Source organism: Columba livia, chromosome 1 (assembly GCF_036013475.1).
Source record: "Columba livia isolate bColLiv1 breed racing homer chromosome 1, bColLiv1.pat.W.v2, whole genome shotgun sequence".
Lineage (NCBI taxonomy): Eukaryota > Metazoa > Chordata > Aves > Columbiformes > Columbidae > Columba > Columba livia.
The window spans coordinates 175,013,332-175,026,315 of record NC_088602.1 but is presented as its reverse complement, the minus strand read 5'-3'; the positions used below and the strand labels follow the sequence as shown (position 1 = coordinate 175,026,315).

Sequence of the window (12,984 nt, the reverse complement as noted above, 5' to 3'; positions counted from 1 at the left end):
GCTGAAGCATAAATGCTTTTGCAGCCATGGATAATTATCGAGAAGACAGATATCAGCATTTCAGCTTTAACTTGCCTTTGTATCCATAACAAAGATTAGGTCTCTCATCAGGAAAAATATCTGTATTTAACATTCTACTTGCACAAAATTAGCTCTGCAGTTATCTAGGTAAACTTTCACAGGGGACACATCTATTTTCTACAGCACTTTTTCCAGTATTTGGGGAAAGCAGCAGGAAAAACATTTTGGTATCCAAGGATAAGTCGCTAAGGTAGTAAATATTTAACAAGGATTTCCAATTGAGTGGGCTTGCAAACATGATGCTTTGAAACCAGAGCCTGTGCATGCAGCAAACCTCTATAACGTTTTGTACCATAAATACAGAAAGGAACAGGCCCCAAATATTAACAGTTCTAACCAGGTATTTTGCACCCTGTTCATCAACATGGTTCAGTGTTTAAAATAAAAACATTTTAGATGCAAAAAGCCTCCTGTGTCTCTCTCTGCATCTCTGGGCAGCCCATAAAAGCCTTCTGCTGGGCCAAGAACACCTTGCAGGAGAGTGCACAAGAGCAGCCACAGAGACCTACCTGCTTCAGGTTACTCTCTTGGGAAAAAACCCACACACAATTCTAAAGGCACAATACAAAAACTCAGATGAGTTTTTATACTCTTGGAAGTTGGGTGAATGCAGACAATAGTTCTTTCCCTGCCTCCCTCAAGACCCTATAACCATAAAGATACCTCACACCTTGAAAGGAAAGAGCAGACTATGTTTTCTCTGTCTGTCTTTCACTGAGGGGAGATGTATTTGATAAACTGCTGTCGTCATTTCTGGAAGCCAGCAGTAACACATGAAGGAATTATTCCCGTTACTCATGTTACCGTAACATCTTGCCTGACCTCCTAGTTTTCCAGGAGCAGATGTTTGTATACATGCCACAGTTGCTCATGTTAAGGCTGCAGTTTTCCACTCAAAATTTGCCCTAAAAATCTTGGTGTAAAATGTGAGCTTATCTATTTAAAAATTATCCAGTGCCTGTAACCTGCAAACCGCTAAGCACTGCAAGAACACACGGTCCATATATGCAGAAGCAGTGCCGTGTACGAAGTCAATACTGTGTGAGGAGAAACTAGGAGCCCATCACCGCCAGGAGGTACCACATTCCCAGCTAAAACCCCTCTGAAACACGCTTCTGAACACAAGCCCTGTGCTCTTAAAGACTCCTGCAGACACCATCGAAACCATGGGACATAATAAATATTACACTGCACATCCCTCCCATTTGGCAATAAGAAAAAAATAAGTAGAATAATCAGTGCACTCTCTCTGGAATATTGCTGCATAAGAACTGGATGGTGACAAGATACTGCGTATCCACTATTGTTCTTTTTAAGACCTGATACTTTTTATATATTGTTAAATTATCAGTTTGCTCTGACTTTAATGCATTACACTCAGTTTCACAAGTCACCCAAATATTCTTGTTAATCTTTGCTCACATACAATCATAGACCATTGTTTCCTCCTGCTCCTGAATTAAAGAATGCAAGACTTAAGAGCTGGAGTTCGGCTTTTCTGTCACCTAGTTGTAAACTAACTGGCTTTTTTTTTGCAAATGAACATAGGCATTTTGAAGACAGTCTTGCAACTGACAGCAAATACTTGAAGGACTTATTGTATTTTATCAGATATATATATATATAATTTTGTATTAATATTCCCAATCATTTTGCTTTTTGCAGTATGTTCTCTCATATAAGCACGCACATAAAACTGTGAACGCCAATGCAACGAATGAGGATAAAGCAGAACACAAGGATAGAGGAAGAGGCTACATTCATTTAGAGAGAACTGGAGGGCTGCTTGTGGGTTTAATACAAGAGCGCTGCCTCTTGTATATAGAGAATGCTCAGAAATCTTTGTAGCCCTGTTTTGAAAGGGTCACTTGTCAAGTTGAATTTCATGCAGAATGTATGCTTCAGGGAAAAGAAGCTTTTTTTTTCCTCTTCTCCCTTCAATTCAGCTGAAACAGTTTGCATACATACTATTTTTCTTCTTGTCTTTCTAGCCTATTTGGTTTTAAGTAAGTGACTAATTAGAATACAAAAATATGCAGAAACAAATGTTAACTTGACCACCACCAAGGAAATACAGCTTAGGTAAAATACGTACAAAAAAAGTTTGAGTTTGCTTAATGTTTTTTGACACCAATAATCATTCTACAAGAAAAGCTAACCAGAGTACTACTCTAACCATATTTTAAACCCCTCAAGGGCTGAAGCAATAGACTGGTATTTTTAAAATACTAAAACTAGAACATAATTCTTTGAGAGGGTTGAATTAAAGGTGTTTTCATCTTTCTAAAGAAACGTAGCAAATTGCTAGAGGGAACGCTACCAAGATTTTGCATACTGTGTCTGTTTTATGCAGAAAGTATAACTCAAATCAACTATGAAATACATATGGAGAAGTCATTTGGAATATGGATATGGTTTTTACTCCTCACTGAGTGAAAAACATATTTCCCTAATTTTTGAGTCTTCAAAAAATGCACATTTCAATTCTAACCATAATTAAAATGCACGCAGAGCACTGGAAAGAAAGATTAATAATTAATTAAATTACAGCTCAACAGAACAAAAATACCTAGCAAATACATTAAATTAACTTCTTACACAAAAGCATCAAAATATTTTCTTAGGCTGCATATCATAGGCTACATGAGGTATAGGGTGCCATCAAACAAAGTTGAGGTAGGTGTGATTTCACAGTTAATTGAGAGTGGAAGACCTGAAAGCACTGTGTGAGATTTATGGTAGGCTATGGGAGAAACTGTCACTGATCATCTCTCCATGTAAAAGTTCATGCAAGTGACGTTTTATTATGTGACATTAAATGGATTTAGTTTCTTTTACGTCATGAGATTAGCAAAATGGTTGTGGAAGAACCTCCTGCTCATCTTCCCACAGATTCATCCTGCCCTACTTGCTGAGAGTTCCCCATCACCTGTGGCCATGGCCTCATTGAGCCATGAGCTCTAAGTACAGGCACACACAGGTATTCCCATAGATTATCCCACTCTGGTTCCATGGGTGTAGAGAGGTCTAATCTTAAAACACAAAGGATGCAACCTCCACATGCCATTGCGTTTAAGTCCTCCTCTCTGCCCATTTTCTGTCTAATATCAATTCTCTGTAGAGATATCATATGAAAGATTCAGAATTACAAACTCTTTGGTGCAGAGGTATGTCTGTACTCCCCAGCAGCACCATCATGGGTGCTCTACCTCTTCTCTTACTAATACTTCATAGAAGTAGTCATCTGGGAGCAGTGAAAACCTTGTTCTGTTTCATTACTGAAAACATCCACCAGTCATGTACTATGCATTTCTCTGATCAAAGAATTATTGCAAAAAGAAACTTTTGTAATTTGTTTAGTAAATTGAAGGAGTGGTTAGAAATAATAAAGGATGTGCAACAGGAAAGAAATGGGACAGAGAAGACTGCAACTAGGAAACTGGAGCAATGAAAAAGTCCCTCTGGGAAGAAACACAGGCAGCCAGAAAGTGATTTGTATCCTGAGCCTCGTATGTTTTATCAGGGTCAAGATACGGCGGTAAATAGAAAGATTTCATTGCAGGTGAGCTCTGACAAGGATAAAATTCTGCTCAATAGTCAAGAAAAGACAACTACAGACAAATTCTCCATGGTGATTATGTGAATTTATGATTAAAGACTATGTAAATATATATGCAAATTAAACCATCCATCTGGAGTCCCCTGCCCTAGAGGCACAGGCCAGCATGATGGCAATGAAGAATCCAGTTGTTCAGATGGATTAACCCTTCTCCTTCTCTCTAAATACCTTCCACATCTAGTTGGTCCCTTCTTCTTTTTAAATCCTGAGTTTTAAGTAATTTCCGTTGTCCTTACACAATCAGAAGATACAAAGCATACCACGTAAAAGCAACATAGATTTGAAAGGCAAAAGGACAACCTCACGTCTAACCTCCTGTTAATGAGGCCCGAGTATTACATGTCCATAGAACTGAAGGGTCACAGTCTCCATCCACAAGCCCTCGGTACAATAGCAAGGCCCATTGAACATTAGTGTGGTATTTCATCTCCCTCATGCCAAACAGCAGTTTGGGAAATGAAAGCTGCTGACACCCCTTTATGGATGAGGTTTGACTTTTCTTCTGTCCCCATCCCAAGGGCATGGAGCAAGTTCTGCAGTTCAGAATGTAACTTGTTTCCTAGTGCAAGTCCACCTTCTTCCATCCAGGAAAAAAAGAAAAAAATCTGCTTCATGCTGCTGCTAAACAGTTAACAATGAAAATATAGATTAAGCAAATATAGAGACTTCAAAATTGTTTGCTCTGTTCTCCTCCATGAGATTGGTGTTCCTGGGTTTGAACGTTAAGAGGCAAACCACAGGGATAAAAATGCATTACATCTGCGGCTTGTGAAACTCATCCACTTCTGCCACAAGTTTTGCCATTTTCTGCTGGAAATTCACTCTTACAATAACAGCTTTGCCATATACAATTGTGGGAGTAAATATAAAGTGATGCTTTGTTCACTGTTGCACATTTCACAAGGTAGTGATACAGGGTAGAACCAATACTTCTATTTTTGTTTGTAAGACTATGAGATCGTTGACTTCCGCCTATATTTCAGAAGAGATAGGATTATTGAAGTTTCCTGAACAGAATATTATTTGGAACTTATATTCTGTAGCACTTAGCACAGACAAAATAGCCTAAATTTTCAAACTCCCCTGTGATGATGCTTTGTACTTCAGGATTTACTTCTTTCCTGTCTTGTGGCCCTCTTTGTCATTGGTAAATACAAATGTTTGTCCAGGTGTTCTCAGGAACTCACTCCTAACACATCCATTCAACACACCTTTTAACACACATTTTCATCCTCACTCTCTCTTCTCTGTTATCTTCAACCAGAGTTGTATCTTCAGGCGTTGTTTCTTTCTTGGCCTACAGGTTGTGTTCCAGGAATCTGCTACTGCAGCTATTGGAGTTTTTGCTCCCTATGATGTATTTGGACACCTGAGTAAAAAATGTGCATATCAAGAAACACATAGCATTCCTGTTGGTTAAATTATGAAAGGTGCAGAAGATGAATACACCCCTCAAAGAGTAAATTCTGTATTTCCTAATGTGTGCATGAAGTGACCGAGCTCATAATTAATCACCTCAAGATTCAAGAGACCAAGAGACTCAAAGACTGCAGTTTTTGCCAACACTAAATAAAGGCTAAAGGAAAAAAATTAAGGAAATTTTACATGAGACTGGATAAATTATTATCAGTCAGTGAATAAAACTGACAGAACTAACTATACAATCCAAAAGAGTTTTGTAACTTATTGCATATATTCCAGCTGAGAAGAAATTTCACTGTTTTAGATGGTCAGTATATAACTATAGACAACATTCATTCTAAACGATGAAAATTCAGACTGGATTTATATTTTACAAGTTGACTTGTTAGATACTGGTGTTTTTATTACTCAACCATTAAAATTTTGCTCAGAAGTGCTAAAGCAACTCTATAGAGAATAGAGAAAATAATACAAAATATACAAAACCAATCTTGAAAGTCTCAGCAACTGCAGAGCCGGCAACCAAAGTCCTGGATTGGACTCTGCAGCCAACCGGAGCTGGATTCAGTCTCTCACTAGGCCTCAGTTTGCAGGGACGACTAGCAAGATCCTCTCCTAATGTCGGCCATAAGCAGAAGGGAAAAAGAAGAAGAAGGGCGAAAAAGGGACAAGATCCTCGTGATCTCCCATTTTTATATGAAGTATTCACGTGAATGGAATGTTATACACAGTTGGTCAGTTTCTTGGTCACCTGTTTCTCGTTGTGCCTCTCATGAGATGTCCATCCATGCTTATCAGTAACTTTGCATGTATCTGGTTCTCCAGGAAAACGCAGCTAATATGAAGGCTTTAGCTGACAGGCAAAATCACTAAAAGAGAAACTTGTTTTTTAACAAAACCAGGACACCGTCTTACCCTCTACTCTTGGAACTGGCTTGCCTGTGGATTATTCCATGCACTACCTACTCAGGTGGAGATCACAGCCTTTTTGTACTTATATAATATAGGATCTCCATCAGCAAAACTTCACACATGATCCCACTGAGCTGACCACGCTGCCCAGCAGCTGTGAGCGCTAGGACAGGTGCCGCATCAGAAGCTCACAGCTGCACTGGTATTGCCACTTCCCAACTTCAGACATAGTTGTGCCACAACTTTTGCTCTACTCAATAAAAACGTAAGCGAAATGCAAACAATCTCACACGGGTTTAAAGAAGAAAAAAAAAAAAGTGAACTTTTTCATTGGACCTAAAGATCACATTCTGGAAGCTGAGGGTGATAGTTTGACATTTCATTTTCCAAGAAGTCTAAACAACCACAATAAATTTACAAATGCAGACATGCCGCACTGTTAAATTTCATTTCACGCTCAGTAAGCAAATATTACCAAACTGTACGTACTGTCATCCTCTGTCTTTTTAGTTAGAAATCTTGTAGCCAATAAAGGTTTGACCTTGAAATATTTCACAGATGGATGAAGTTGCTTAATTTCCTAGTCACTTTGTTACAGATTTTGCAGAACTGCACAGTTAGGTCACATTTACTCTAATACCACTTTACAATAACTTTACAAACTGCATCATCAGTAAGAGTCACTAAAAGTGCGTTAATGAACTATGTGTCTGAACTTTCTTGAAAAACTGATTTTTTAAATTAAAAATGATGAGATAATATAAAAGATAAAGATAACATTCTTTAGTACTCCCAGAATTACTTTTAGTGCCAAAACATAAAATGTAAACCCATACACTGTTTTTGTGGAGATTCTAATACATTGACAAAGCTACTGTAAGTTTTCTTTTTATGAAGTCAGTGGAAATATACAGCCTTGTGTGAACAGATGACGAACTGTTAGTGTGCAGATGTAAAATTGTGTTCATCAGTCTTTTTAACATAACCTGAGTCTACACTGATCTGTATTTTAAAGGGAAAATTAAAGGAAAAATTCCAAGGCTGTTTACTCAAGGAATAGCTATTATTTTCCGATACGCCTACTGTATTTGATGTACTACACCAGAGTCACCACACAAAACAAATAACCAAATATATATAACTGCTACATTTTTAATGACTTAGTTAGCTAAAAAACACTATTCAATTACAAGACATCATAACTCATTATCACTTCAAACCTCAGTGAATACATTAAGTCTTTTTTTTTTTTTCAAATAACAAAAATTAATTTCAGTCTAATTGCAAAAAAGAAGATGAATCAAATAAGAATTGCAAAACTCTGAAAAGGGCTTGGGATCTCTTAATGAGTTGTAAACCACTGTAAACAAACAAGCAAGTTGAAAACTAAGCATTTTGCATCTTCCAAGAAAAAAAGAAATCAAAAAGCATACAGAAGTTAATTTGAAGTACTGCTTGGTTGCTTCTAATAGTGTTCTTTTTTGTTCCAAATTATCCCCTTCTAAAAGACCCGTCATCTCCACCCCACCAACCTGTATCCCAGTAACTGATTCCCCATATGGCATGTAGCTATTCTGAAATCAGAATCTTCAGACAATAAAACTAAGCGCCATCCCGTCCATGTCTGGGAACAGTCTCTCTCACACTTTGTTCTCCTCCTGCCCCTGTTCCCAAGTAGAAAAGCTCATTGGAATGGAGTAGGATTGCTGCCCACCACATTGACTCATACTGCCTTTTATTCCCACAGTCATGGCTTCCATCTAAGTCGTCCGTAGTTTCGTTTGAGACATAAAATGCACAATATTTGGACCAGATGCTTTCTTGGTCAATATGTTCACATTTTTTCTTTTGGTTACTCTTACCTATAAAAATCAGTTCTTGGAACACTATCATCTACTGAAGTCAGTGGAAAAAAACTTTCATCCACTTTCAATGAGTTTTTTGTCAGATTCTGCATTCAAGCTTTAGAGGTTCCTTTACAACAACCTAAAGGAAATGGCATGTATGCAAGGGGGGAGAGGGAAGACCCTTTATTTTGCTTCTTATGTTCTTGATGACATCAACAGTTACACATGAGCCCAGAGTTCATAAGCCAAGACTTGGCAGGCAATGGCAAAAATAAATCCTGAAAGAGCTGGGGGAGAAAAATCACTTGCAGATCTGGCCTTTCAAAAGTGACCATCTCTTTAATACAGTGTATCTGCATTACAGAACTGATGACTGTCATGGTGCCATTTTTTTTAACAAGAACATAAGAATGGAAGAATTTCTGTCACCAATTTTAGAAAAAAGACTGATCGTCTGGTTTGGGAAGCCGAGTCTATACTCCTTAATAGCATGTATGATAGTTGAGCTAAAATCAAATCCTATACTAATTCATGCATTAGTGATTTATGAGCAGATCTGTCTTTTATTTTACGTAGTATATTTAATAACCTCTTGAGGGAAAGATAAAAAATTATGAGTTGCAATTAATTTTATTAAATGAGGATTTAAATTTGATTTAATGTCTCCTGTCTATCGATGGAGCCAGTTTTCCCAGAATCCCTTCTGATGCCACGTCCAAGAGGTGAAAGGGAAAACATGACACTGAATATTAACTTGGCTAAATTTTGCCAACAGCTACCTTGTTGAAGGCATTGTGTGCCTACTAATATTTGATAAGCTGCTTTAACACCACATCCTGGACTAAAGTAAACGAGAAGTAAATGAGAATTTCAAGTTCAAGGCATATAAAATTTAGGAGAAAATCTTGAAAACTAGATAATCTAAAGACATTCTTCAAGTCCACAACCGAAATCCAAATAAAGCCAGATCCTCCCTTACTAACTCTTTGCACTTACCCTCTCCCATTTTTCCCCCTTCTACAATATTCTGAAGTCCTACACTGGCAATACTGTGCAGTTCATCAAGTAACTATTTGGAGTTCAGAGTCCTACAGCCTTTGAGCAATGGGAAGCAAACCTATGGAGCGGGTTACCTTCCCACATAATCCAAATTTCTAAACAGAGGGTAAAAAAAAAAAAAACCCAAAAGAAAACAAAAATACATACCCATTCACAACATATTAATACAAGGTGAAAAGACATTCCATATTTCTGTGAGAAATGAGCTCAGGACTGAGATGTTAGAGCTGAACTATGGTTTTCACACTGGGTAGAGTGCCACTGACATTGAGCGAAGCTTTGCAGTGATTCATAGGGTCGCAACAAGTATAGCAGCACCTTGAAAATATGAAATGGTGTATATGGCTTAACCACTGCCTCATCCTGACAAATTCTTTCCGCTTCATACTCATTCACCCTCTTTTGCCCCTAGATGGAGAGTCTGAGCTCAAAGAGCCAAATATTACAGCATCACCAACATCAAGAGTTAACATGGACTGCCAAATTCATCAAGGGAAAACGTTTTAAAGGTGGTGGTGGGTTTTTGTTTTTGTTTTTTTTTTTTTAACACTCTCAGCAAGTTAGTATGTAGTGAATGTTCCAGCAGATGAAGTCACATTATTTGAAACAATATTAAATTGGTAGTACAGAGTTGCAGGGGGCTCTCTAGAAATGGGTTTATGCTAATGCCTCTGTACATTTGCTTAAAAATTTATGCAGAGCAATGTTTAAATTATGTTAATGGCTTGTCTGCAAGTGAAAAAATTCAATATTCAAGCCACATGCAGGCCTTCTTCCAAACTTATGTGTATTTATTTTTAACGGACACATCAACATTCATTAACCACAAGCAGAAGTAATTTATTTTGCCTAGTCACAATTATGGTTAATATGACTCAGACTCTTCCATCAGTTAAAAACTGGACCTAAAACTAAGGACCAGTCATTTGTGGTCGTTAAAAGAGTCCATGGTAGCTTCATGTAAGACCAGTGACCACTGCCGATGTCCTGGACAAAATCTCAGTAACTGCTTCCACTACACTTGCACTTGCGTGAGGTTGATTTTCCTCAGCATTGCAACTACAGAAGCTATGGCTTGGCTTGTGGTAATTCAAAAGTCTCAAAGCTATTAGCAGTCACCTTTGAGAACTCATGGAGATATGAGACAACTAGAAAAAGTCAACTTCAGTCTTTAAAAAAAGAATCACAGAATCACAGAATCGACTGGGTTGGAAAAGACCTCAGAGATCATCGAGTCCAACCCTTGGTCCAACTCTAGTCCGTTTACTAGATCATGGCACTAAGTGCCATGTCCAATCTCAGTTTAAAAACCTCTAGGGACGGCGAGTCCACTACCTCCCTGGGCAGGCCATTCCAATGCCTGACCACTCTCTCTGTAAAGAATTTCTTTCTAATATCCAGCCTAAATTTCCCCTGGTAGAGTTTAAGCCCATGCCCCCTTGTCCTATTGCTAACTGCAAGAAGGTACAGACAGGGATGGAAAAGAAGATCTTTATACAGAAGGAAGATATTTATCACACAAAAAAGTTGTTTCTCTGCTCTCCTCTACAGTGGCAAGGTCTTAACTGGATGCTTCTGTCCACAGTTAAGATGTTATGGTTCCAAAAAAAAAATGTGTGCATGGATTAAAAATCTGTGAAATGTAATCTGAAAAAAAAAAAAAAAAAAAAAAAGAAAAAGGAAACAAAAAGCAGAAAAGACTGAGGTGGAAATAGAATAAACAGTACGGAAATGTCAAAGGCCATGAAAAAGAAAGAAAATCTATTTTCCACTATCTACAGAGATGTCTGGAAGCTTTATGTTGAACACAATGTAAAAATATCCAGCAGATAAGGGCAGTGAAGTGTGGGATGGTCTGCCACAAACCCCAAGTAATTCAACTAAAGCAAATTCCAAGTCCTGCAGTTGAGATGGAGAAATCGCACGCAACAGGCACCAGCTGGAAAGGGAAGCAGCTCAGAAAAGGACCAGGGGGTCCTGGTGGACATCATGTTGAACATTAGCCTGCAGTGCACCTTTGTAGAAGTGAAGACCAACTCCATACTGGGCTGAACCAGTAAAAGCACAGGCAGCAGAAAAAGCGATCAGCACAATACAGCACTTGTTTCATCCCATCTGGAGCTCCCCAGTGGAGAATAAGATAAATATATTGAAGCCAGTGTGGTGGAGGGCCACCACAAGGATCAAGGGATGGAGCATGCAATGTTTGGAGAGAGGCTGAGGGGCTTCAGTTTGTCTAGTTTCTAATCTTTAGAAAAATGATTAAGGGAGAATCTAAGTTCTGTTTTCAAGATTATGGCGAAGAGAGAGCCAGGCTCTTCTCAGAGCTTCACCATGCAAGGACACATGAGTTGCAGAAAGGGAAACTCTAATTATTCCAATTAGATAGAAGAGGGAGGTGGGGGAAACTCATAATAAGGGTGGTAAAACATTGGAGCATGTTGCTCAGAGAAACTTATCATCCTTAGAGTTATTCAAAATTCAGCTGAAGAGAGGCCCTGAGCGACCTGACTCAAATTTAAAGGTGGCCCGGCCTTGAACAGTGGGCTGGACCAGATGACCTCCAGAAGTTCCTTGCTACCTAAAATATTCTATAATTCTTTGTGATACAGTGTCTGGGAGGAATGACAAAGATAGTGCCTCAGGCTAAGAGACTGACTGTACAGTCTCCAGAGGTTCATTCCAGCTTTCTTTTTGCTGCAACCCTGAAGACTAAAAAGCACTAAATACATACATACGCACATGATTACTCCTTTTTGCATGAACACTACCTCATTTATTTTAGCTAACAGGTTATAACCATGAATAAATATAGAATATTGCGTGCTTAGAAATTTAATATTGATAAACTCAAAAATTAATTTTAGATACCGGACTGCATGAAGAACAAGCGGAAAAAAATGACAGTGGAGAAGCCTACCATGGTCAGCATATAAAATAACATTTTCAAATACTTCCTCATCCCCTCTGCATTTCCCAGAGAGGCTCACAGGCACTTTGCTCAGGGCCAACGCTGGAACCTCCACTGAATACAGGGCTGACGGTGTGTAGTGACAGAGGAATACACGGTCCACAGTCATCTCAAGCAACTTTGAAACCCCTTTTTAACTTCCAAGGCCTTTGAGGCACAAAAGACAAAGGGAGATTGGTTATATCACATTGGGAATTTACCTATGCATCTTCCAAAAAGATTCAAGGAGGGAATAAAAACCTTTCAGCTGATCACCTATAAGCTTTCTAAAACTAATTTCTAAAACGATTTACTGTATCTCACAGGGTCTAGTGGCTACTGGCAATGTATGCCGTCCATGGAGGAGAACTAAACCTTAAGCTAATACCTTTTAATAAAAGAAGTTAAGACATTACGAAGTCAGAAAATTCTGTCACATCCTATTTTGTATCTCTATATTGTTTTGAATGTCCAGAGGCAAAATAAAAACACTTCTTTAAACTTAAAAGAAACACTGATTTCCTTTAAGGTGCTGATGTTATGCGTTGTCCTCACTACAAATAAGCTGTTTCACAAATGTGTCATGAAAATACTAATGAAAGAGCTTGGAACCACTTACATTTAATCCATTAGTGGCAGGAGAGACCACAGAAATATCAGTTACTCAATGTGACTGATTTTGTCAGCTTAAAAGAATTAATATTTCTTGCAAGGTCCATAGATTTTGTCATATTTTGTCTAAGGAAAAAAAAAAACCACACACATAACTCCCAGGTGAAATACTGGCCAGCAGTCTTTTTTTATTTTGAGACTTTTTCTTGTAACTCTCATAAAAGGCAGTATTGCCCTTCCCCCAACTAAACCTATAAAAGCCTTGCAATATTCCCATTCCATTTAAATTGAATACTCCAGCACAGTTCCCAAACTGTGAAGGTTCACCTCATAGGCAGGCAAAAAATATTATTTTCACATATCTAGGAAACAATAGAACGCTCATCTTCTGAGAAGCCTGAAATCTCAACCTGCATATAAACATCTATGTATATATATATATATATATATAAAATGTATCTTTTTACAGTAATTCTCATTAT

At 38.2% G+C, this 12,984-nt stretch overlaps 1 protein-coding gene across 8 annotated transcripts in view; it reads right to left on the bottom strand.

Moving 5' to 3' along the window:
- Positions 1–12,984, bottom strand: part of GRIP1 (glutamate receptor interacting protein 1) — a 326,528-nt gene that overhangs the window by 230,729 nt on the left and 82,815 nt on the right. The window lies entirely within an intron of this gene.